At 46.8% G+C, this 26,292-nt stretch overlaps 1 long non-coding RNA gene across 2 annotated transcripts in view; it reads left to right on the top strand.

The window, feature by feature from the left end:
- LOC142831072 (uncharacterized) overlaps positions 1-6,826 on the top strand; it is a 42,124-nt gene extending 35,298 nt beyond the window's left edge. For both annotated transcript variants that reach the window (XR_012906700.1, XR_012906699.1), the window contains one exon: positions 488-6,826. This is a non-coding gene — a long non-coding RNA (uncharacterized LOC142831072). The remainder of the gene's footprint in view (positions 1-487) is intronic.
- Positions 6,827-26,292: the final 19,466 nt, after the last annotated feature.

Raw genomic sequence — 26,292 nt, 5'->3', positions numbered from 1 at the left:
CTTAGATCTGTTTGAAAGATATGTGTCCTTTAATATGGAAAGCACATTTTTTAGAAAAGTTAATACAAATATATTGACTGAAAGGAAAAAAAGTACTGATCATGGTAAAAAAGTGGTAATGCATTATGTACCTACAAGTTCTCAAGATCGTTTTGTCTGAAATGTGATTTATCAACTGTTGCAAAGATCAGTCAGATCAGTGATTCCCAACCTTTTTGAGCATATGGTCCCATTTTCAATCTATTAAAATTTCACAAACCTCCCCTCCCAGAGGAAGGAAAAAAAGAAAAGGAAAAAGAATAGGAAGTGGTGGGCCTGATCCTTATTTTTAAACTTTCCATGAATCCCCTGCAGTATCATTGTGGAACACCAGGGGTCTGCAGACCACAGGTTGGGAACCACTGAGTCAGATTCTTGCAAGAAGATGAGAAAAAGTAGAGACTAAATTATTTATATTTTGCAAATGCTAGCATTTTCTCTCTCCCAGCTCCTGTCCTCCACTTTCTGGCTCTCTGTTTCCTGCTCTCTGATGGGAGCCCAGTTGCTCAACCTCTGAGTTCCCTGCTAGTCACGAAGAGCACAGCGGCCTCTGGGGCTCTTACCTCCCTGCTGGTAGGACTACCACCTGAACATCTTTCTTCAACAGGATTTAATGCTAACCACATGCCCCAAAGATAGCCAACTCTTGATTTCTAGAAGATAACACCAACACCAGCAAGTATTTTTCTATTCACAAAGCATAATAATGTAGTAAATGTACCTTTCATTTCAACAGAACTTCCTGAGATCTCAAAGCTCCGAAATAATTAAGCTAGGATTCAGAATTAGGGGCCAAAATTTAGTCTGAGCCATGAGTTAGTCTCCTAAATAAATTGTTGTTGTTCGTCCATCGTATTCGAAGAGGACCTTGACATCTAACGGGTTGTGGACTGTCCACGGTGTGTCCGCAAATGGCTGATAAGGCCGATACGGGCACGGAATGTTCTACCACATGTCGGGCAGACATGTGTGGGCACCACTGTTGCAGCTTTTGCAATTCTGGCTTTACGGAGTGCTCGCTTCTCTTGTGCTATGGTTGTCCTTCTGGCTTCAGATGTTTGACAGCCTTGGTAGATCAGCGTGTGCCATGTTGATCGGTCTTGTGCCAGGGTCTCCAAGGAGGTGGTGTCAATATCCAGGGACTTGAGAGAGGCTTTAAGCGTATCTTTGTATCGCTTCTTTTGTCCCCCGTGCGATCGCTTCCCTTGAAACAGCTCACCATAGAAGAGCTGTTTAGGGATGCGATGATCTGGCATCCTTGCAACATGGCCTGCCCAGCGTGTCTGAGCTTTCATCAGCAGGGTGTAAACTGACAGCAGACCTGCTCTAGAAAGGACTTCTGTGTCTGGCACCTTATCCTGCCACCGGATCCTCAGAAGTCTGCGGAGGCAAATCGTGTGGAAGTGGTTCAATTGCCTAGCGTGCCTCCTGTATACAGTCCAAGTCTCACTGGCATACATCAGGGTAGTTTACACTACTGCTGGATAGACTTTAAGCTTTGTAGCAAGGCTTATTCCATGGCGGTCCCACACTTTGGTCAGCAGTCTGCCGAATGCAGAGCTTGCCTTGGCGACTCTGCAGTTGACCTCGATGTCAATTGTCACTGAGCGGGAGAGGGTGCTGCCAAGATATGTAAATTGGTCCACTGCTTGCAGCTTTTGTCCCTTCACTGTGATGGTGGGCACTTGATGTTGAGCTTTCGGAGCTGGCTGGTGCATCACTTCGGTTTTCTTTGTGTTGATGAGAAGGCCGAAGTTGTCGCATGCTGCTGCGAATTTGTCCATGCTGGCTTGCATTTCCTGCTCTGATCCAGCATTCAGGGCGCAGTCATCAGCAAAAAGGAGATCTCGTAGCACAGTCTCCTTTATCCTGGTGACAGCCTGGAGTCTTCGCAGGTTGAACAGTTTCCCATCGGTCCTGTATCTCAGTCTGATTCCCAAGGAACTGTTCTGAAAGGCGTCTGACAGCATGGCTGAAAACATTATGCTGAACAGGTTCGGTGCCAGCACATACCCTTGCTTGACGCCGTTTGTGACGAGAAAGGCCTCTGAAGCTTCTCCATCATCCAGAACACGAGCTGTCATGCTGTCATGGAACTGACGTACCATCAAGATGAATCTGTCAGGGCACCCAAACTTCGACATGATGCGCCACAGACCTTTGCAACTGACAGTGTCAAAAGCCTTGGTGAGATCCACGAAGATGGTGTACAGTTCACGATTCTGCTCTTGACACTTCTCTTGGAGCTGTCGGGCTGCGAAGATCATATCCACCGTGCCACGCTCTTTGCAGAAACCGCACTGTGTCTCGGGTAATAAACCCTGTTCCAGGTGGTCAATCAGACGATTCAGCAACACTCGTGCAAGGATCTTACCTGCGATGGAAAGCAGTGATATTCCTCTATGATTATCGCAAACTTGTCGATTTCCTTTCCTCTTGTAGAGGTGTACGATGGACGCGTCTTTCAGTTCCTGAGGAATAGATCCTTGATTCCAGAAGGACTGGAACAGCTGAGTGAGTTTGTCGACAAGCACTGCACCACCACCCTTATAGACTTCCACTGGGATAGCATCAGATCCTGGGGCCCTGCCACTGAACAGCTGGCTGATGGCCTGTAAGGTTTCAGTCTCTGATGGTGAGACATCCAGGCTGTGGTTGATATCCGCCTGGGGCATACTAACAATCGCCTCGTTATTGATGGAAGATGGGCGGTTCAGTACGGATTGGAAGTGCTCAGCCCAACGCTGTAAAATCAGAGCCTTCTCAATAATGAGAGTTGCACCATCTGAGTCCAGTAGAGGGGAACTCCCTGAGGGCTGAGGTCCATACAAGGATCTAAGGGCTTCGTAGAACCGTTTGGCATCGTTTCTATCAGAAAACTTCTGGATTTCATCTGCTTTGGCACTCAACCAGGAGTCCTGCATCTTGCGAAGCTTGCTCTGTACGATCCTGCGAATGTTGTTGAAGGCATTTTTCTTAGCTGTTGACGATGGGTCATTCTGATGAGCATGGTGAAGGCGATGCTTTTCAGCAAGTATGGCCTTGATCTCTTCATCGTTTTCATCAAACCAGTCCTGCTGTTTCCTGTGTGAGGGTCCAAGAACCTTTAGTGCAGAAGAGTGCACAATATCCCGGAAGCATTCTCAGTCCTTCTCAGCATTTTCCTCTAATTGCAGCTCTAAAAGTTGGTTGCCAAGATCTTCTGCTAGTAAAGCTGCTGTGTTGGGGTTCCTCAGTCTACCGACATTGATCTTTTTCATCACAGCTTTGTTTCCCTGCGGACGTCTCTTTGGCTTGATGTGAAAGCTTAATTTGGAGATGATAAGTCTGTGGTCAGTCCAACAGTCAGCACTCAGCATGGCCTTGGTCACCCTTACATACTGTCTGTCTTTCCTCCGCACAATGACATAATCAATGAGATGCCAGTGCTTAGAGCGTGGGTGCATCCAGGACGTCTTTTTGCGAGTGGGCAGGCGGAAGATGGTATTGGTGATGATCAAATCATGAGCCACACATGTCTTCAGTAATAGTAGGCCATTGCTGTTACATTTACCGATTCCATTTTTTCCAATGACACCATCCCAGGCAGTGTGATCAGATCCTACTCTCGCATTGAAATCGCCAAGTAGAATCAGCCTGTCAGTGCGCTTCACGGATGAGAGTAGGGCATCGAGATCTTCATAAAACTTGTCCTTTACTTCATCCGGATTTGTCATTGTGGGCGCGTAAGCACTGATCAGTGTGGCTTGCTTTCCTCTCGGTAGTGGAAGATGCAGTGTCATGAGTCGGTCATTCACGCCCTTGGGAAGACTGGCAAGTTTGCGGACAAGATGATTCTTAACCGCAAAGCCAACTCCAGATTCACGACGTTCGTCACTGCTGCGTCCACGCCAGAAGAATGTGTAACCACCTCCTGTTTCCATGAGCTGACCTTCATTTGCTAGACGAGTTTCACACAGTGCCGCAATATCGATGTTAAATCTTGTGAGCTCTCTGGCGACCAGGGCTGTTCTTCTTTCTGGTCGATCTGCTGAAGGGTGTCTTGAAGCGTGTGTACGTTCCATGTGCCAATAATGAGTGGTGTCACCTTTCATTTTGTTTGAAATTTTATTGTTCGACCGCATGAGATGGGATCCCCTCCAGCTGGCCAGGGTTCTGTGAAGCAAACAATGTTTAGGGCACCTTTTCTAGCCCCTTCCTCTTACTACGGAGGTGAGCAGTGCAATCCTAAAGAGGGCTGCTCAGTCACTCAGGTAGACGCCGAATCCAGCTGTTGCTTCAGCCAGCAAGAAGACGACCATTAGACCTGAGCCACCTGTGTGCAGGTGCGCGGCTACAACTCCCAGTGTATCCACACCTGCTGCTTCGTCGCTCGCCCATCGCTACAGGACTTTAAGGTTTACGGGAATTAGGGGATGTCGAGATGTCAAGACTTGCACATGGAGCATTTTGTGCTGAAAAGCTCTGCATGGGAGAACTTAGTGTATCTTACATCTCTCACAGAAGAATCTTGTGGAGAAATTAGGGATTCTAATCTCATTTTCAGTCTTGGGTTTTAACCACAGTGCAGTATCCCATTGACTCATGGAAAAGTAATCCTAGACCATCCTTGACAGGTGTTTCTCTAACATGTTTTTACTTTAACCTGTTTTTAAAAACACAACGTCTGCTGATGGGAATTCCACAGCCAATGCAGGGGCAGGTGACAAAATTCCATTCGTAGTATAAAAAAAGAGGTGGGAGGGCAGGTCTGTTCAACATTTTGGATGTGTATACACCACTAAAAGGAGTATGGGGAATAAACCGAAAGAAATGCAAGTATGAGTGTGTAAAATTATTAATAAATTATTACTTTAATGGCATCGCTGAGACTGGGAGGGATATATTTAGTCTAGATTTTGATTATCAGGAAGGAAATGGTTGTGAATCTGAAGGCTGAAGGCAATTTTTGGCGAAAAAGATCATGAGATGATAGATTTCATGAGTCTAAGGAAAAGGAGGTGTTAGAACAGCAGAATAAGAACAATGGACTTTTTAAAAAGCAGACTTCAATAGCCTCAGAGAGCTAATGGATAAGGTCCCATGGGAAGAAAATGTAAGGGAAAAAAGAGACCAGGAAACTGGCAGTTTCTCAAAGTGAAAGTATCAAAGGTTCAACTGCAAACCATTCCAATGTGGAGAAAAGATAGGAGGAATAGTAAGAGGCCAATATGATGCTAGCAGAAACTCTTTGATGACTTGAAAAGCAAAAAAGGAAAAAAAAGTGGAAATATGGAAAAATTGCAAGGAATAAGTACAAAATAGTAGCACAAGTTTATACGGACAAAATCAGAATGACTAAAGCCAATATGAGTTAGCGAGGACATAAAAGGCAATAAGAAAAGGTTTTATGAATACAATAGAGACAAGAGGAAAATGTAGGTCCTCTACTTAGCTGAGAAGGAGAGCTAAATCTGAGAACTTAAAATCAAATGCACAACTACAAAATGGGGTTATGACTCATTAGGCAATAATAGATTCATAAGATATTAGAACGGACCTTGAGAGGTCATCAAGTCCAGTCCCCTGCACTCACAGTAGGACCAAGCACCATCTTTCATCCCTGATAGATGTTTATCTAACCTATTCTTATCTACCTCCAATTAGGGAGCTTCCACAACCTCTCTAGACAGTGTTGAAGGCAGTTTTGGGTGTTTAACCACCCTGACATTTTGGAAATATTTCCTGATGTTCAACCTAAACCTCCCTTCTGCAATTTAAGCCCATTGCTTCTTGTGCTATCATCAGAGGTCAAAGAGAACAATTTTCCCCCCTCCTCCTTCTAATGCCCTTTTAAGTAACTTAAAAACTGGTATCATGTCCCCTCTCAGTCTTCTCCTTTCCAAACTAAACAAGGCCAATTCTTTCAGTCTTCCTTCATCACTCATGGTCTCTAGACCTTTAATCATTCTTGTTGCTCTTCTCTGGGCCTTCTCCAATTTCTCCACATCTTTATTGAAATGTGGTGCCCAGAACTGGACACAGTACTCCAATTGAGGCCTGATCAGTGTAGAGTAGAGCGGGAGAATGACTTCTAGTGTCTTGCTCACAACACTCTTATTAATGCATCCCAGAATCATGTTTGGTTTTTTTGCAACAGCGTCACACTGTTGACTCATATTTAGCTTGTGGTCCACTATGACCCCTAGATCCCTTTCTGTAGTACTCCTTCCTAGACAGTTGCTTTCCATTCTGTATGTGTGAAATGGATCGTTCCTTCCTAAGTGGAGTACTTTGCATTTGTCCTTATTAAACTTCATAATATTTACCTCAGACCATTTTCTCTAGTTTATCTAGGTGATTTTGACTTATGATACTCCAAAGCAGTTGCAACCGCTCTCAGATTGGTATCATCTGCAAACTTAGTAAGCGTGCTCTCTATGCCAATATCTAAATCGTTGATGAAGATATTGAACAAAACCTGTCCCAAAATAGACCCCTGTAGAGCTCCACTTGTTATGCCCTTCCAGCAGGACTGTGAACCATTAATAACTACTCTCTGAGAATGGTTATCCAGCCAGTTATGTACCCACCTTATAGTAGCCCTATCTAAGTTGTATTTTCCTAGTTTATTGATAAGATCATGTGAGACGGTATCAAATGCCTTACTAAAGACTAGGTAGACCATGTCCACCACTTCTCCCTTATCCACAAGACTCGTTATCCTATCTAAGAAAGCTGTCAGATTGGTTTGACAGGATTTTTTCTTTACAAATCCATGCTGGCTGTTACCTATCACCCTATTATATTCCAGATGAATGCCTATATTGCAGATGAATGCCTCAATTACTTGCTTCATTATCTTTCCTGGCACAGAAGTTAAACTGACTGGTCTGTAGTTTCCTGGATTAAATGGTAGCAGGCAGGCTTGAGCAGGCCTCATGCCACGGGCAGGGAATTGGCAGCCTTGCATGGGGCTCAAAGCGGCCTGTGGTGAGCCATGGGTGGGGGTCTGCCACTGGTTAACCATTACTGGATAAGCATCACCCATTAAGGGTTAACTAGTTACCCATTCACATCCAGGCTGTGTCTAGACTGGCAAGGTTTTCCGCAAAATCATCTGCTTTTGTGGAAAAACTTGCCAGCTGTCTACACTGGCCATTTGAATTTCCTCAAGAACACTGACAATCTCATGTAAGATCATCAGTGTTCTTGTGGAAATATGTGCTGCTCCCGTTTGGGCAAAAGCCCTCTTGCGCAAATCATTTGCGCAAGAGGGCCAGTGTAAACAGCACAGTACTGTTTTCCACAAAAAAGCCCCGATCTCAAAAATGGCGATTGGGGCTTTTTTGCGGAAAACCACGTCTAGATTGGCCACGCACGCTTTTCTGCAAAAAGTGCTTTTGCAGAAAAGCATCCTGCCAATTTAGATGTGCTTTTCCAAAAATGCTTTTAACAGAAAACTTTTCCGTTAAAAGCACTTTCGGAAAATCATGCCAGTGTAGGCATAGCCCGATAGTGTGAAATGTGTTGTTCTCTCTGTTTCCATGGGTCTTCAGAGTGTCTAGAAGTTAAGCTGGGGTAAGGGGATTTTAGTTATCCTTTCTAAAGGCTGTTCCAACTTTTTAGTATGTCTTAGCTCATCAAAAAAAAATGCAGAAAACAATTCATGAAAAAATTGTTGTTGTTTTTTTGTGAAAAGCATTTGTCATAATTTAAAAGTTTTGAAAAAATTCAGCCTCTCTCTAAGTTGCCCCCTATCTCTCATAAATCAGGAAAAAATTTTATGGAAAAATTGTACTGACATTTCAAAAAAATTCTGCCAGTTCTAATTTTCAGTAAACATCTCAAATGCTTAACTGATTTCACCACTGTGAGGTAAGAATGTATCTTTATCCTTGTTTTACAAAGGCATGGAGAGGGGGTGATTTTTCCAAGGTTACACAAGAAGAATGTGGTAGAACTAAGAAATTAATCATATTTTCCTTGATCCCAGTCAAATGCCTTAGCCACAAGCCCAACTTTTCTCTCCTCTCACTCCATTTTCCACTCTCCATTATTGTGTTTGAAGCAATTAGACAACTGGGGACCTACCCCTGAACAAATTACAACAGGGTCAGTTCAAAAAGCTTCATCAGTAACATTTTTTTCAGCTTTCCAAAGCCCACTATCTCTAAATTTGATTGATTAAATCAAAGATGGATCTGCTCTCATCAGACATGTTAGATCTGGAACAAAGACCCTTAAACTGTTAAAAAAAACAATTGAAAGGTCTAGGAGACAAGATTAATGAAGCACAGGTGCAAAATTTTGTAGTACTAAATCTGTAAGAGGGTTTGACTAAAAGACACAGCTTTTGTACATGGCAAGATTAATATAATTGAAAACTTTATAAAATCTCAAGTCCTCACTGAAATCAATGACAAAACACTAATGGACTTCAGCAGGCCAGGATTTTACTCTAAATCTTTATCCAACATAAAGTATTTTGGGACCGCTGGGGGAAAAATGCTCTGGAGAGGGGAACCTGTTTATTTATTTTCCTCACCTTTTCCAAACATAGTCTATATATTTCTAAATATCCAACATTAAATTATTGTCTCCTTCCGTTCTATGAATTTTGACGGTAACAGTGACATTAGCATTTCTGTGAGGCCAGGAAAGTCTCATCATCAAATGTAATGAAGCACACAACAATATATATATTTCCTGAAGTAAGCATAACTAAAAAATATGGGCACTGAACTCAGAATTGTCACAGGATTTCCAAGCTTCTCTGAATGTTTTGTTTTTGTTTTTTATTGAAGAATGTTACACTTACTCAAGACAATAATAATAATAAAGATCACACACTTTTAAATTTGTGAAAATATCATATTCTGACAGAGCAGTGTACTCACATCAGTGAAGATTTCTATTTAAAACTGTTGCCTGCCCTTGGAATTAGCCAAGGAATAAGTCTAGACAAAGGGTGAACTTGAGCAGCACTGAAGCTTATTCATTAGTACAGATTGTTAATGGTATGACAATACTCACACACACACATCACATTCATGTTGACAGTTTGGAGGCAGACTGTCGACAATTAGTTTTGATTTCACAGGTTGCTGAGACTGTCCAGGCCACAGCTTCCCTGGACATTGGCTATGAGGTGATAGAGAATCCCTGAAGTTCTTTTGGATCCACGGGAGGGCTCTTGTGCTTTCAGTCCAGTCCTGAGCTTGGTGTGCTATTATATATTTCGAAGGCAAAAGCCCCACCTGGGCATCTTTTACATCCATTTAAGCACTTTGCAGAATTCTTCTTTATAGCCATAAAAGGTATTACATGCTCTTCTGCCTCATGACTGGCTGTTCTCACTCACACTTCCTCATGCATGCATACATATTCATAAGCAGGAGTACAATTGATCCTATTAAGGCAATGTGATTTCAATAAGCATGTAACATTACTGGAGACTTTCTGAACAAGAACTGTCTAGACCGTAGCTAGTCAACAGGAAACTTTGTTCAAACTGCAGCTGAAAAGGCAGATGAGGGGAAGGAGGGCTGCATCCAATTACAAAAACTATTGGCACCCTCTGACCTAGAGTTAGGCCAAAAAGCATCTTATTTAAATGACATTAGTGGTGAGTCCTGATGAAGATGTTTTAAACAATTGTCTGATGTCTGACTATGAATCTTTTTTTTTCCCACCCTGCCTATATATCTTGAAATGCTTGATGCTTGTGTGTGTTGAAATGGAAGGTTTTTCTGATATTGAATCTGAATTGCTAAGGTTTTTTGTTTGTTTCTAGTTGTTCATTTGGTCTTTCAGTCAGGATTCTAAGACAATATTGTTCCTCTGCTGCATTTTTTTTTGGTGCCTCTTCTGGTAACTGCAGTGCCAGAGTAAGTGGACTGCAGAAGTGTGGAATAAGTATTTTGTAGTCATGGCGTTGATCCATAGTATTTCATTTTGCATCCAGTTGGCTATATTCCTCTGATTTCAAGTTCCAATATAACTATATTCTAGTATGTTTAAAAAGTGCAAACTGACTTTTCCATTTAAGAACCCCCAAAATAAGTCCTTTGCATGAAGGACTCTGCTCAAGAATTTTAAGTGCTATTTAACCCCCTCTGCTTTTTAATATCAGAGCTGAATGGTAAGGACCTGAATCCAGGTTGTAGAAACAACTATAAGGCCTCCTGTCTAACACCCTTTGAGCTGAGTGAGGTGACTGAGGACCCAGACCCAGTACTGTATCTGAAGGTGATATTGTTGCAGTGAGAGATGAGACAGCGGCAAGATGTCTTTCTACAAAAGCCAGGCAGTACTTCCCCCAAGGAACTGGATCTGTCCATGTGCATTTTTGGCTCAGGACTTCACTGTCCACTGACTACTAACTCTGAGTGGGGTTCCCAAAGTGGTAAAGTAGCTCTCAAAAGGCACGTTTGCCCACTAGATGTTCATGTTGGCAAGTGGGAAAACTGAGGCAAAAGACTACTAAAAAAAGTACTGAGGGGGTAGGTATTTTGATTAGTATTTAATAAAAATGTATTGATTTATTATTGTTTTCCCAAATTAATGCTGTGGTCCTTAAACTTTCCTTGTTTTATACACAAACTCAGTGCTTGTGAGAGAAGAAGTATTACACGTCAAGACAGTGCAGGGAAGGTGTTTAGTTTTTTTCAGGTTTCTGTGAGAGATGCCCTTAGATATTTGACTTTTTACTGCCAACATCACCTGGCCAAATGGTTACACTAAGAACAATAAATATATCACAAGTGTATGTGTGTTTGTTGTGAATAGGCTGATTATATCATCTTCGTCTGTGTGACTATGGCCAAAATTATCTTAAAGCAATATGAAATATAGCAGGTATAATATATATAAAACAATCTCCCACAGAGATTCCCAGTACTAACTGTGTGACAGATATTGATAAAAGCCTGATAATTGAAAAATTGACACAACCTAATTTGAAAGGGTTATATCATCTCAAGCCCTGTACTTGTGTAGTTCAAAATAGTACACATCTTGTCCCTTTAACTCCAGGTGTGTGTGTCTTGCCTTTTCTTGGAAGTGGCTGTGTACAGGCAGAACATAATTGGCAGCCTGTGACATCCCTGTCTGCAAGTGTCTCTCTAAATGGAGCATATTTCAGCCTTTATCTAGTGATGGCTGTTACCTGAGAGAAGCCCAGGGCCATCTCAAAGGGCTTGTAGCGGCTAATTGTGCCTGTTAGGACTAGCAATTAGCTGGGGATCTCTCGACTAGGCAGCTCCGACACCCACTAGCTTTCAGCTCTTTTCACTTCCTTTCAGTTAACTAGCTGTGCCTAATAGAAGAGACAAGGGACAGGTAGGCAAGTGTACAGTCACACAGAAGGAGGAAGAACAGGGAGAGATACAAAAGCATTGAGGAAAAAATAGACAGAGTTATAATAACAGAAAAAAGTATGCTTTGCTTATTACAGAAAAAACACAGTAAAGTACAGTGGCCTATCATTTATAAATAGGTATCGGAAACTACCACTGCACTATTTGCACAGTTTATGCTTTAGCTTTAAGATAACAATAAAATCTAATTAGGTATAGGTCATAAAAGAGATCACATACATATGGTGGTTGCCGGTTACCATGGTGCAAACAATGGTTTCAATGGAAACATGTAGCAGAACATCTGAGAATTAAGATAATAAATCAGTTTCATTGAATAATAAAGCCTTGCACTTACCCATTAATTAAGGATAATCGTATGCCATAAGCTTTTGTGTGCAATAAGTAATTTGTTACTCTTTACCATAAATATATAGATGATTAAAAATTCAATACACCTTACAGGTAGTGAATTCATACAATCCTCTGTTTATGTTACAAAAGAAAGATGTGAACATTCTTCTTACACTTATTATTTTCGTAGTGGGGGAGAATGTTTCAATTATCCAACAGAATTTGAGTTTTTGTTAGCATCTGAAAGAACTGAGAAAATCCGCTGCTGTTTGAGATCTTTGTGAAAATCATTAAACATTATGGAGATAATTCAAAGGTGTCTACAATTGTTCATAAAATAGACCAGATTTGTGTGATATGTTGGATTCCCAATAGTGATTTGAGGCATATTGTATAATGCGATGTACAGTAACACAATACACATTGCTCTTATAGTGGCCATTTCATATGATGTGTCCTAAGGTGCTTTACAATCCCTAACAAATACACCTTCAAATCCATTGAACTGTGTATGCAACTGAGAATAAATGTCTTAAGACTAGCCTTCAAACCAAAAATAGTATCTGGCTCTTGGACCAAACAAGAGAAAATATTCCACATCTATAGGGTGTCAGAACTAAGGAGCCAGGACCAGCAGTTTTTACCTGGCAGATATTACTCAGAGTCCATAGCAGTGTAAGAGTGCTTTATGCATGATTCCTTTTAAAAAACGTATTCTGACTTTCATTAAAATCCAGTATAATTTAGGGGGAAAAAATTGCCACAATTTTATAATCATGTTTATCAAAAGCCACCTTTAATGTGGAATAATAACAATACCTGGAACTTGGCAATTTTCGTCCAGAAATCTCAAAACACTTTACAAAGGAGTTAAGTATCATTATTCCCACATTACAAATTGGGAAACTGAGATGCAGGGAGATAATATGACTTGCAGAAAGTAATCCAGTAATCTAGAAGCAGAGCTGGGAATAAAAGACCAGTCCAGTGTTCCCTCCACGAAGCTTCATCATCCAACAGATTTTATTTTTATCATTGAAGTAAATGTGCAGCAACATACACTTGTAAGCAGGGTCTGAATCAATGCTTCCATTACAGCCAGCTGGAATGGGAAAGAAATCCTGGGTGTGTTTATGTAAATACAGTTTGCCCCTGCTTTGCTTGGATATGTTAGGGTATGTCTTCACTACAGAGTTAATTCAAAATAACAGATGTTATTTCGAATTAACTTTAATAGCTGTCTACACATACAAACCGCTATTTCAAATTTAATTCAAAATAGTGGAGCCCTTATTTCGAATTTGGTAAACCTCATTCTACGAGGAATAACGCCAAATTTGAAATAGCTAATGCGAAATAAGTGCAGTGTAGACACTTATTTTGAATTAGCCTCCAGCCGTTCCCAGGGAGCCCTGGTGGCCACTCTGGGCACAACCAGGAGAACTCATCTGCTCCCACCCAACCTTGGAGCCCTTAAAGGGGCAGACTCTGGCCACAGTGCCTGTGCCAGTTGCTAGCCTGCCAGCACCCAGCCAGCAGACCGTGCACCTGGCACAGCATGAGCCAGCCACCCACTGCCACCAGCCCTCCACCTCTTCCCAGGACCAGGCTGGCTGCTCCCAGGAGCCTGCCAGGGGCCACAAAAGGCGGACGCCTTCCTGGGCAAGTGCAGAGATCGTGGGCCTCATTGAGATTTGGGGGGAGGCCTCCAATGCCCATAATCTTTGCACTAGGCACAAGAATGCGGCCGTCTACAGCCGCATGGCTGCCAGCCTGACCACCAGAGGCCACATGCATACCCAAGAGCAGATGCGCTGCAAAATTAAAGAGCTGTGGCAGGCCTACGCCAGGGCCTCCCAACCAGAGGCTGACCCAGAGGTCTGCCTTCACTTTGAGGCCCTGGACCGCATCCTGGGGGGTCAGATGGTCCGTGCCCCCTTGGTCGTCATTGACTTCAGGGCAGAGGGCCCTGCCCCTGACACAGGGGAACAGGAGGAGGGTGACGGCAGCCAGGAGCCTGCAGGGAGCCTGCCCTGCACCCAGGACCCCCAAGCCATCCCAGAGAGCCCATCAGCAGCCTCATCCAAGGCTGGGGAGGCCTCCACATGTGAGTGACATCACGGTCCCCTTAAGTGGGGGGGGGGAGGGAGAGCCCAGAGACCTTACCCCAAGGAGAGACACTGCACACTGCCCTCCCTCCAGATGCCCCCTCTACACAGAGGCAGGGCACATCTCCTCTCCCCCTCCCCCCACCACCACACTGTAGGCAGCAAAGGGGCTGGGGTGCAATCCTGGGCAAGCTCACACTCCTGGGGATAGCAGGACGTGGTGGTACGGACACCTGTCGTCCTCGCCTTGCAGAGAGGAGCTGGGTTTCACCCACTGTGTCCCCAAGGAGAACTGACCACTTCTCTTGTTTCACCACAGTCACAGCACCTGCGAGTGCAGGATGCAATACCCCGTCTGGACCCTCCACCCGAACCCGGGGCAGCAGGTGCACCCGCAACCTGGAGAAGTTCCAGAGGCAGCAGCTGCGGTTGCAGGGATGGCAGGTCCACAGCCAGGAGCAGTGGGTGCAAGAGGACCTGCAGCTGCGGTGAGAGAACTTGAGGGAGCTCTGGGAACAGAGTCGTGCCGTCCACGAGCACCTGCAGGCCCTGGTGGACCGATTGCTGCCTCCTGCTGCCTCCTGCTGCTCCAGCCCCTGCGGCCGCCCCACCTATCACTCCTCCTCCCACCCCTGGTCCCCCTCCTGCTTCTTCCGCACCCCCCGTCCCTCCTGCCCTACCCTCCACACCCACTCCCCCCCGACGCCCCTGCCCCCACAGTGCTGCGAGACGGAAGAGCCAGCAAGACCCCCAACCCTGAGCTTCCCCTCCCCCTTCACCTTCTTCCCCTTGCCTCCCCCTTCCAGATCCCTCCTCCCAGGTTTCCCCCCTCCCCTCTCCTGCCCTGATTCCTCCCCACCCCAGTTATGTGAAATAAAGACTTTTTTTGTGGCCACACAGGTATTTTTATTGTAGATCAGGAAGGGGTGTTAGGGAGGAGAAAGGAGAAGGAGGTGGGGGAGGAATGTAAGGCCCAGGCCCCAGTGGGGCACGCCAGGGGGACTTCAGTCCTCGTCCACCTGGAAGCTCTCCCGCAGGGCTTCCCGGATGTGGCCAGCCCCCTGAAGGGCCTCCCGGCTGGCAGCCGTATGGGGCTGTGTGTACTGGTCAGCCAGGCGGTCAGCTTCTGCCATCCAGGCTGGCAGGAAAGCCTCTCCCTTCCTCTTGCACAAACTGTGGAGCACACAGCACGCTGCCACCACGTGTGGAATATTGTACTGGGAGAGGCCGAGGCAGGTGAGGAAGCATCTAAACCGTGCTTTCAGTCAGCCGAAGGCCCCCTCAACCACGATGTAGGCACTGGCATTAAAGGCCTGCCGGGAGAGGCTGAGGTGTCCCATGTAGGGCTTCATGAGCCAGGGCTGTAGGGAGTCCCCCACCATGCCCACTGGCATGTCCATGTTCCCGACCCTGATGTGGCAGTCGGGGAAGAAAGTCCCAGCAGGCAGCCTCTGGCACACGGGGGAGTAGCAGTACACCCGCGCGTCGTGTGCCTTGCCGGACCAGCCCACACTGATGTCCATGAACTGGCCCCGGTTTTCAGACACAGCCTGCAGGATCATGGAGAAGTACCCCTTGCGGTTAATGTAGAGGGAGGCCTGGTGGTCCGGGGCACGGATGGGGATGTGCATCCCGTCGATTGCCCCTTCGCAATTGAGGAAGCTGAGGGCGCTGAACCCCTGGATGACCGCATCCAGGTCGGTGAGGCGGACGACTTTGCGGAGCAGCACCCTGTTGATGGCCTTGACCACCTGCAGAGAGACACACAAAACCGAGGGTCACTGGGGCGCCTGGGTGGCTGGGAGTGTTCGTTCCCCGCCACTGTCCCATACCCCACTCCCAGGATCAACCCCCGCTGCAATCCTGGCCATTGCGGGCGGTCTGTAGCGCAGCCGGGACGGACTGACCCCTCTTGGGGAGGGCACTTACACCACCTTCCCCCCGTTTTCCCTGGGGCAGCCCACGTCCTCCTTGCAGCCCCCCGTCCTGGCCTAGTGGCTGGTGAGTGCCGTACCTGCATGATCATCACTCCAACGGTGGATCTTCCCGCGCCAAACTGGTTCCTGACGGATCTGTAGCTATCCGGCATGGAGAGCTTCCAGAGGGCGATGGTCACATGCTTCTGGAGGGGGATGGCAGGCCTCAGGCATGTGTCCCGTCGCTGCAGAGCAGGGGCGAGCCACTCGCGGAGCTCCAGGACGTTGTCCTTCAGCCAATCAGATGGGTAGCCGTGTTAGTCTGAATCTGCAAAAGAGCTGCGGTGTCCCAAAGGAGAGTGACCGAAGTAGGCAGAGATGAAAAAGCTTTGCTGTCCCTCGGCGAGGTAGGCAAGCAAGCGAGAAAGCTGAGAACTGGCTGTCCGGGGGGGTCCCTTTAAGCACTAGTCTCAGATAGCCTTAGATAGCAGCCACACAAAGCAGCTACTGGCCTGATGCCCTGCTGGAACCAGTTTCAGCTGCCCTTAAATGCGATCCAGCATCCAATCAGTGTGGACACGCTATTTCAAATTAGTTTTTGGGTCTAGATGTGTTATTTTGAATTATTTTCAAAATAAGTTAATTCGAAATAGTGCTGTAGTGTAGACATACCTTTGGATATTTGGCTTTTACAATAATGTTTTGCTCAGTATAATCAACTTAGCTGGTGTTGGGGGTCAAAAATTGTTTTAATTCCAATTGCAAAGTCTGTAATTATTGAGGGAATGCAATAGGGAAGAAAGTCTGAGATTAACCTGACATAAACTATCAATTTAAATAATGTAATTCTGGGTGTGCTCATGTAAAATACAGTTCACTCAGTTTGCTTAGGTCCGCTCGATATTCAACTGTTACAATGGTGTTTTGCCCATTGTAACCAATTTGGCTGTTGTGGGGGCACAAACTGTGTTAACACTAAATGCAGGAATTGTGAGATATGATCACCAATACTTGTAGTTATTGTGGGAATGCGGAAAAGTCAAACTGTGTTTAACTTAGTTAAAAGTGTCAGTGTAAATACACTTGGATGGATAGAGGCTTGTCTTCCAGAGCCCTATGAGATTAAGCTGGGGAGGGAGGACTTTGAATCAGCAGTCTACATGCCTTCCAGGCGTAAACTGTAAGACTGGTTTAACCTGTTTCTCCCCACTGTTTCAATGATAGAGCAATGGAAAGGCTTCATAAAGAGTCTCTTTTAATACTTAAATTTACTCCAGTGGATGCTGGAATCTCTTGTGGCTGGAGTGTGCTTTGGGCTAAGAGCTGAAATCACTCAGGGTATGTCTACACTACAAAGTTAGTTCGAACTAACGGACGTTAGTTCGAACTAACTTTAATAGGTGCTACACTAGCGCTCCGCTAGTTCGAATTTGAATCGAACTAGTGGAGCGCTTAGTTCGAACTAGGTAAACCTCATTTTACGAGGACTAACGCCTAGTTCGAACTAGCTAGTTCGAACTAAGGGCTGTGTAGCCCTTTAGTTCGAACTAGTGGGAGGCTAGCCCTTCCCAGGTTCCCCCTGGTGGCCTCTCTGGGCACAACCAGGAAAACTCTTCTCCTCTCCCCCAGCCCCGGGCCCTTAAAGGGGTAGACTCTGGCCAGACGGCACTGGAGTCAGCCAGCCCTGCCAGGAGTCTCTGCCCCGAACCAGTGGCCCCACCATGAGCCAGGCAGCCAGTGCGAGTGACACGTCCCCTGCCCAGTCCCCCAGCACCCAGGGGCCAGCCAGGGGCCATAGACGGCGTGCGGCCTCCTGGACTAGTGCGGAGGTCATGGACCTCATTGAGGTTTGGGGGCAGGCCCCCAACGTCCATGATCTCCGCACTAGGAGGAGGAATGCGGCCGTCTATGGGCGCATAGCGGCCGCCATGGCCACCAGGGGACACAGGCGCACCCAGGAGCAGGTGCGCATTAAAATTAAAAAGCTGCGCCAGGCGTACGCCAGGGCCACAAGAGGCGGCGCCACTGCAGGGGCTGCCACCTGCCCCTACTTCACTGCCCTCCACCAAGTCTTGGGGGGCAGGGCGGTCCGTGCCAGCCCGGGGGACATTGAGCCGGGACCAGAGGGCCCTGACCTGGGCACACCGGAAGGGTCACCGCCAGCAGCGTCGTCCAGGGAGACTGTACCAGGTAAGTAGTTTGAATTAAGTAGTTCGGGGGGGGAGGTGGCAGGGAGACCAGGGACCGCGCGCGTAGGCCATGCCTTCCACGGATCACGCAGACACCTGTGCACATGCGAGCACGTGCCATGCCACCCTTGGGCAGGTGGCTCCAGCTGCGTGACACCCAGGGGCCATTGCCCAATAGGCACATGCTTGTGCAAAGAGACGTGACATGCTCCCGACCCCGGGGCAGGACCCAGCAGGATGATTTCCCTTCACATGTCCCCCTCTACACGGAGGCAGGGGACATCTCCCCTTTCCCCCCACCGCCCCGGCCACACTATACATGGCACAGGGACATGGGTGCGGTCTTGGGGCAGCTTCCATCCCGGGGAGAGCCAGACATCCTGACCATGGCCTCTGTACAAGCACAGCGGCTGTGACGGTGCAGGACATGGTCACCCTCACGTTGCGGAGTTGGGGAGGGGGCTGGGCATCATCCTCTGCGTCCCCAGGGAGAACTGACCCCTTCTCTTCTTTCTCTACAGCTGCACCAGCTGCTCGTGCCGGGCGCACCACCCCGCCCGGGACATGCTCCCGCACCCGCGGCCTGCTCCGGACCGCCAGCACGGAGCAGGAATACTGGGACCAGCACCTTGGGGCCCTGCAAGCCGTGCACCGCACACTACGGTCGTGGATGCAGGAAGACCTGCAGGTCCGCCACGGGCTGCTGTCTGAGCTCCGAGGGCTGAGCACCAACCTGCAGCTCCTGCTGCAGAGCATGGTGCCCCGTGCTGATCCTGCACCAGCTGTCCCCCCAACTGCTGTCCCTCCTCCCACTCCTGCTCCCCCTCCCACCTCTCCCTCCTCAACCCCCACAACCTCTTCCTCAATGTCCACACCCCCCACCTCAACCTCCGCACCCTCCACCCCATCCCCCCGGGGACGCCGAGGCCCCCTCCCTCGCTGTACTGGGAGGCGGTCGGCCCGGCGAGACCCCCACTCCTGATCCTTCAGTTTCCCCACCCCCTCCTTTCCCTTGCTTCCCCCTTTCAGCTCCCTCCTCCCAGTTTTCCCCCTCCCCTCTCCCAGCCTCTCTCTTCCCCTCTCCCACCTCCTTTTCCCAGTTTCCCAGAGTTTTGTTAAATAAACAGAGTTTCTATTTTTGAACACATGTGTCCTTTATTTTGTACATCAATAAGAAGGGGGGCTAGGGAAGGGTAAGTGGAAGGAGGTGAGGGAGGAATGGGGCACGAGCCCCCGATGGGGAGGACTGAGCTGGCTCTGCGGGCTTCTGGGGGTGGAAGCTCTCCTGCAGCCCCCCGATTGTCCCCTCTCCCCAGATGGCAGCCTGCGGCAAGTGCAGCCGGTCTGATGGCCGAGTGGTGTGATGTGCCCAGTGTGAGTACTTCGGGCACTCCAAGCCAGGACTGGTTTGTAAGCGGGGCACCCCTGAGAACTGTCTGTCCGGGGTGGGGGTCGGGACCCTTTAAGCGCAGCCCTCGGCTAGCCTGAGACTGCATCTCCTCGCTCTAAGTCCTCCTCTGATGCCCTGCCGGCACTGCTTCCGGCCATCCTTAAGCCCTGTTCAGAGTCCACTCAATGTGGACTTGCTAGTTCGAATTAGCAAAACGCTAATTCGAACTAGTTTTTAGTTCTAGATGCGTTAGTTCGAACTAGCTTAGTTCGAATTAACTAATTCGAACTAAGTTAGTTCGAACTAGCGCTGTAGTGTAGACGTACCCTCATTTTGGACCAGAGCCATATCCACTACAAGCCAGCAGAAGATGCATTGAGGAGCATGATGAGCAGCCAGCAGGGCAACGATGGAGAGGCATAAAGAGAGGCCAGCAGAGCAGCAGCATTCAGGGGCAATGCATTGCCACCAGAGTGGCATCAGACAGCAGCGAGCTGCTGGATGGTAGTGACCAGCAGAGCGAGTAAGATGCCTCCTACCTCTCCCCCACTCAGTATGGGAAGTGAACTCAGCAGATGCACCTCTGAACTTTGGGTCTGCCCTGACCAAGGGCAGTAACTGTGAGAGGGGTGCAGAGAAGGGTTGGGCAGATGAAGGAGACATTTACATTGCTGGACTTATGAACCAGAGAGGAAGAAGACATTGTCCAACCTACCTGAGGTGGGATATTTACTCATGCTTTTGGTGATGAACTCTGTGTTGTTTTCCCAAATTAATGCCCTCCCATATTATTAAAGGTTTCTTTTCTACACTCAGATACTTTGCTTGTGAGGAGGGAAGCACTGCCTCTCAGAGGCACGCAGGAGTGTTCTGTGATTTTCCCAAATTTCTGGGCGGAGGCTCACGCCAGTTCTATGTGGGATAGATGAAAAGGAACCCCAGATAGTGAACCCAGTCCTGGTTGCTGCTGACTGTACCTGGCAAAAGGGTTACACACTGATGCTTTTCTTTTTAATGTTAGAAAAAATCAAGGAAGGAATTCTCAGCCTTCCAGCAAAGTGATTTATTTGCCTTTAATTCTCTGTCTCTGCCTCTCTTTGTTACCACCTCCCAAAGCATCTTTTCAGCTGGCAAATATTCATTTTTATTACAATGTTGGGAAAATAGTGAGTAAAGGGAGGCCTAAATTGCACAATACATCAACAGTTGAACCATTTTAGGCTGCCTCTTATAAGCATACAAAGCCAGGAAGCAGATGGGCTGAGTAGCTTACTGGACAGAGCCCTGACATTTTAGCTCGGAGAACACAGTTTGAGTCCAACTTGAAACACTAAGAAAAATGAATCTGGTGATCTGAGTTTAGCTCCTCTTGCACAAAACCATCATACATAATTTAGTAGAAATGTGACTGTTTACCATGAAAACCTTTCCTTAGAGGGAGTCTAGCTGGGTTTACATGCATCCTGAATTCCCTCTTAGCCCTGGAGAAGGTACCTCCTTCATGATGATGACAGTGTGTGGGAGCTTGTGCTGCTTACTGCATATAACCTCACATGTAAATCCTTTAATGCTTATCAATACACAAGTAGCTCTCTCCCAAAGTATTAACCAGTATCCCAGCTGAAATTCTCCTTAGCACGTGGCATGCACACAGTACAAAAGACAATTAAAGCCGTTTGTGAATTTTAAAAGCAGGTCTGGAAAAAAATATTTCTAATGGAAACAAATCCAGATCCTTCAAACTAAACTTCATATTAAACTGACCTTTGGATTTAAGAACCACACATTTTCATAGGAAGTTGAAGACATGCTGGATGGGGGAACAAAAGAACAGCAGGAACAGATGCCATTATTTGGCACACAGTAGGGAGAGAAGCATGGAAAAGGCATTCTCTGCAGAAGACATTTTCCTTTAACTCTCTTTGTTTTCTCTTAGGGAGATATGGATAGGCACTGCATGGGCTTTTCTCCTTACTTCAAAGGAGACTTTAAAAAAAATTAAGAACCTGGTGGTAAAAATGTTCACTTATCTGTTTTACGATGCAAGACTGGGTAGTTTGTGAAGAGGGAATAAAGCTAAGCAGAGGGATTGAGAGGAGTTTCTTTAGGGTAACTATCACAGCCACTTACTATCAGGAAATTATTAAAAACTCGGGGAAGGCAAGGGAATGGAGGGAACAATTAAGTTTCAGTCTGTATCACTAAAGTAGTATATATTCATGATAGGTACTCTTAAGAATATGCAATGTCATGCTTATGAAAGGAGCTGAACTGACAGCCATCTGTATTTTTGTCACATATCTTCGGACCAACACGGCTGCAACAATGCTACAAACAGCCTTCTGTAGCGTAGTTATCTTTATCTGCAATAGTCCAGATTTCCAGAGCCTGGGCTGTGTCTGAAGGACCAGCTAGGGAAGGCAAGCCCCAGCCCTGCCCCTTCTGCCCATGGCCCCACCTTTTCCACCTGAGACTCTGCCCTATCAGCAGCCTCCCACTGTAGAGCCAAGTACCACCCAACACCAGCTCTGAAGCTCTCTCCTTTCTAGACAACTGGATGGCCGGGTTGCTATACTGCAGCCCCAGCCCTCCCAAGTGGGAAGGAAACCAGGAGCCATGGAGTCGAGCTGCTGTGATCTAGTCCTCCCAGGCAGCTGGTAGGGGGAGGGGGGGAGGCGTAGGCTGCTGCTCACATCCCCATCCCTCCCAGGCAGCTGGGAAGCATAGTCAGTTTTGAGAAGGCAACGCCTTCCCTTGCCTATGTTATCCACCACCAGAGTGTGAGTTAGGGATGTTAAATATCGGTGAACTGAATAGTTGAGTAACCCCATGAATTCCTTCTGGTTACTCAACTCTTCTATAGTCCCTGGGGATAGGGCCAGCAACCAGTGCATTGTGGCCTCACTCCTGAGGTGCCCCCTGCCACTCCATGCTACTGCCTCTGTATCAGAGGCAGCAGCGTTGGGTGCCAGGCAGGAGCTGATCTGTGAAGAGAGCCAGTTTAAAAAACAGCTCCCCTCATGAACTGGCTGCCTATTGTCCTGTGCTGCTGCCTCTGATAAAGAGACAGCAGCGTGGGAAGGCAGCAGCCCCTGTCTAGGGGGTGGTCTGAGCTCCCAGACCCAGCATAAGCTGGAATTGAGCCGGGCTGCCTGCTCGCCGAGCTCCTAATACATTTTAAATGCAGATCTGCAGTGGGGGTAGATCCCTGACCTGGCATGAGCCAGGACTGAGCCAGGCTGCTGGCCAGCCTGCTAAAAAATGTACTGGCAAGGGCAGGGGATGAAAATGTGTGTTGTCTATAGCATTAACCTATAAGCTTTTGCTTATCGGTTAATCAGCTAATCAACTACACTATTACATCCCTAGGAGTTTGTGTATGCTCTTCTGCTTCAATTCTATTCTGGAGAGACTCAATGTAGGAGGAAGATGTGTAATGTAATTATAACCATGGAGCTATACAGTGGGTGAGGTAATATGTTTTATTGAACCAACTTCTTTTCATGAGAGAGACAAGATTGTCAGTCACACATATTTCTTCTTCGGGTCTTGGAGGACTTGGAAGAGGCAGAGGATAATTCAGTGTCCATGTTCACTTGGGCTCCAACCATGCACATGTGCAAATGAGTTGTCTACTGTAAGCCCATTGACTATTTTCATTAAGACTATTGAATGTTTAAGGATTTTGCACGATCAGGGCTTTACATTTTAGGATCCCAGCAAAAATGGTCAGAAGTGGTCACTTTGCTCATTATGAATTGGACTTGGACCACAAACTCATTTCCTGTGATTGAATACCAATGATTTTTAGTGTTTTTTTAAGTTGTGTAGAAATGAAGAATTTGATACAAGCTGATATTTGTTCAAGATGCTTGAGAATAGTTTGAGAATTATAAGCTACTGGTTAAATGAAATTGTAGTTAATAATGCTTTGTAACTCCTAGTTCACCTTCAGTGACAGGGGAACATTTTTAAAAGTGAGAGCACTGAGCCCCCTTGCCCTTGTCCACCCCGACCCCCTGCTGAGTCTGAGACGAAAGCCCCAGCATGTGGGGCCAGCAGCCAAGACCTTAGGCACTGGAATGTTGGCTGTCCCACGGCACACAGGGTTTTAACCTGGACCCCATCATGTGGGGCTAGTAGCAGAGCCCCCAACGCATGGGGAAGCCCAAAGCCCGTGGAATGTGGGTCAGCACCCAAAAAGCTGGTGCACAGATCGGCAGCAGGGTCCTCCGGTGCTAGGCCAGGAGCTCAGAGATGCTGCAGACTTCCTGCACCCTTGGATCCCATGCCTATGTTCATTTTATAACTTATGTGTGAAAGGCTGAGTAGTTTTGCTGGAGTGCTATTGACCTTGTTCATGGCATTGTCTGTTCTCTGGCATTAGAAACAGAGAATCCTGAGTTATTGGATAGTTATTTTTACCGGAACTTCAGTTCTCAAGTAATGTGGAACCCTATCTTTGAGAGCAGTATACAATATTAAGGGTTTAATGACCCAATATACATTCCTAGTTCAAGCAGGGCCCCAAGGGTGGTAAAGATAATTTGGAGGGGACAGGAGCAAGGGAGGTAAAGGAAGATTATCAGTAAAGCAAACAAAACATCAATCTGATGATCTATTAAACTAGTAATAAGACTGTCTCTTCATTTTTCACATTCCTGAAGCTTCAGAATGTGACGCTTGTGGGCTGGCTGGTAGCGCTCAATGGTTAATAGTTATGGTTGCTGCATTTTTTCATGCCAGCAAACTAGCATGCTGTGCTCTGTGAGTATCATGATAAGAGGAAAAATTTGTACACTAGCCCTCTCCATATCTCAGTGCATGTTAATTAGCCTTATGTAGAGAGGCCATGTTCTCTCTTGGTCCCTGCATTTCTTAGAGGTTGTGACGGGGTGCACCCACCCTGCACTGGACCTGGAAGGGAGGGATGGAGGAGGAAAGCTACAGAGGGGCACTGCACAGGATGCCCAGGGGAGAGTCCACATCACCCAGGAGGATAAGCCAGCACAGCAGGATGGTTTTGATGGCCTTCACTGCTGGTAAAGAATCACAGGATTGCCCGGGACCTCAAGAGATCCTGAGACTAACTTGCCCACCACCCCCAGACATACCAGGACCAACGCTCCACTTACCCCTTCCACTATAAGGGCTTTGTGAAAGTGGGACTGAAAACTCTTCTAGGAAGGGAGCCTCCACCAATCCCTTCGTCCTTAGGAAACCCCATTCCAGCAGTTCCCCACCCCCCTGGGACAAGAGCAAGAGCACATGGCCCTGACGGTCGATCTCCCTACGCTAATCGGTAGCTGTCCGGCATGGCGAGCTTCCAGATAGCGATGGTAACCCGCTTCTGAAGGGGGATAGCAGGTCGCATGTTGATGTCCTGTCACCTGAGGGCAGGAGCGAGCCACTCGCACCACTCCAGGAACATGTCCTTCCATATGCGGAAGTTCTGGAGCCACTGCTGGTTATCCTACCACTGCATGATGATCTGGTCCCACCAGTCGGAACTGGTGTCCTGGTGCCAAAAGCAGCGGTGCATGATGTGCAGGGGGGATATTGCTGCAGGAGGGATATTGCTGCATGAGTATCACCTGGGCAGAGGAGACAAGGTGCCCTGCAATGAGCTGGGGGTCCTGTTCCTGCAGAGCCATGATGGAAGCCTGCAGTAAATGCAGGAGGAGGTGTAGCATGTAGTCTAAGAGTAGTTGACTTTTTGGAGGCAGGTCCAGCTCCCTGGCTAGAGTGCTGTGTTGTCTGCAAGGGCAATCAGAGCAGGCAGTGAAAAGGCTTTGCTGTCTCTCCAGGAGGTAAGCAAAGGAGAGAAGCCTGAGACATGGCTGTACAGGGGTTTCGTCTAGCCTCAGGAAATAGTTCCAAGAAGTGAGTGCTGTCCTGATGCCCTACCTGAAGTGCTTCTGGGTGGCCTTAAATGTGATTCAACGTTGAATGAGTGTGGACACTCTATTTCAAAAGAGTTCAGCGCTATTTCAATACGTATTTGCTGTGTAGACATGCTATTTCAAAATCAGCTATTTTGGAGTTTCTATTCCAAAATAGCTTATTCCAAAATAAGCGTTCAGTGTAGACATACCCTCACAGTAAGGCCATTTTACACCACATATGGCAGGCAGAATAAAGGAGATCTAATGTGGATTCTACTCACTGTGGAAAGTCCATTTACATTGACAGAGCAGCATGAAGCACCAGTAGAATTGGGCTGCTAGTCACTTGCATAAACTTTTGCCTGTTTTGAAAGCTACTCATATGTATAAGGATTTGCAGGACTTTGTGTGGTGATATATGTATGTATGTATTTTTACTTACACAACATATTCCACTGTTGAAAATGTAGCCCAAACCACTTAATCTCTTTTTCACATCAAAACATTTCCTCAGAGATGGTTTCATTCACTGGATATGTTGGAACTCAAAATAGATTGCATGAAAAACTGAAACTTTGTAGTCACTTAGGGCTACATCTAGACTACATGCCTTTTTCAAAAGAGGCTTTTTTGAAAGATACTTTCCAAAAAGCCTCTTTCGACAAAGAGCGTCTGGACTACAATCAATACTTCTGAAAAAACAAGCCACTTTTTGAAAGAGATCACCCAGGCAGCCTGGATACTCTCTTTCGAAAAAGCAGTTTGCATTACGTGGCGCCTTTTTTCGAAAGAGCACTTTCGAAAAAATGTGTTCTTCCTCTTAAAATGAGGTTTTCTGCAGTCGAAAAAACTGTGGTGTTCTTTTGATTTTCTTTCAAAAGAATGCGGCAGCAGTCTAGATGCAGGTAAAGATTTTTCGAAAAAAGGCCACTTTTTTCAAAAAGTCCCTGTAGTCTAGACACACCCTTAATGGTTACTATGGGCCAGTGCTGTTTGCCTTTTAAGAAACTACTTAGAGAGACAAAAGCTATTTTGGTAATGTTTTTATCTATTCTGCGACTGACATCAATAA

The sequence above is a fragment of the Pelodiscus sinensis genome, chromosome 12 (assembly GCF_049634645.1).
Source record: "Pelodiscus sinensis isolate JC-2024 chromosome 12, ASM4963464v1, whole genome shotgun sequence".
In the NCBI taxonomy this organism is placed as follows: Eukaryota; Metazoa; Chordata; order Testudines; family Trionychidae; genus Pelodiscus; species Pelodiscus sinensis.
Note: the sequence above shows the minus strand (reverse complement) of the source record. Positions and strands in the feature narration are given on the sequence as shown.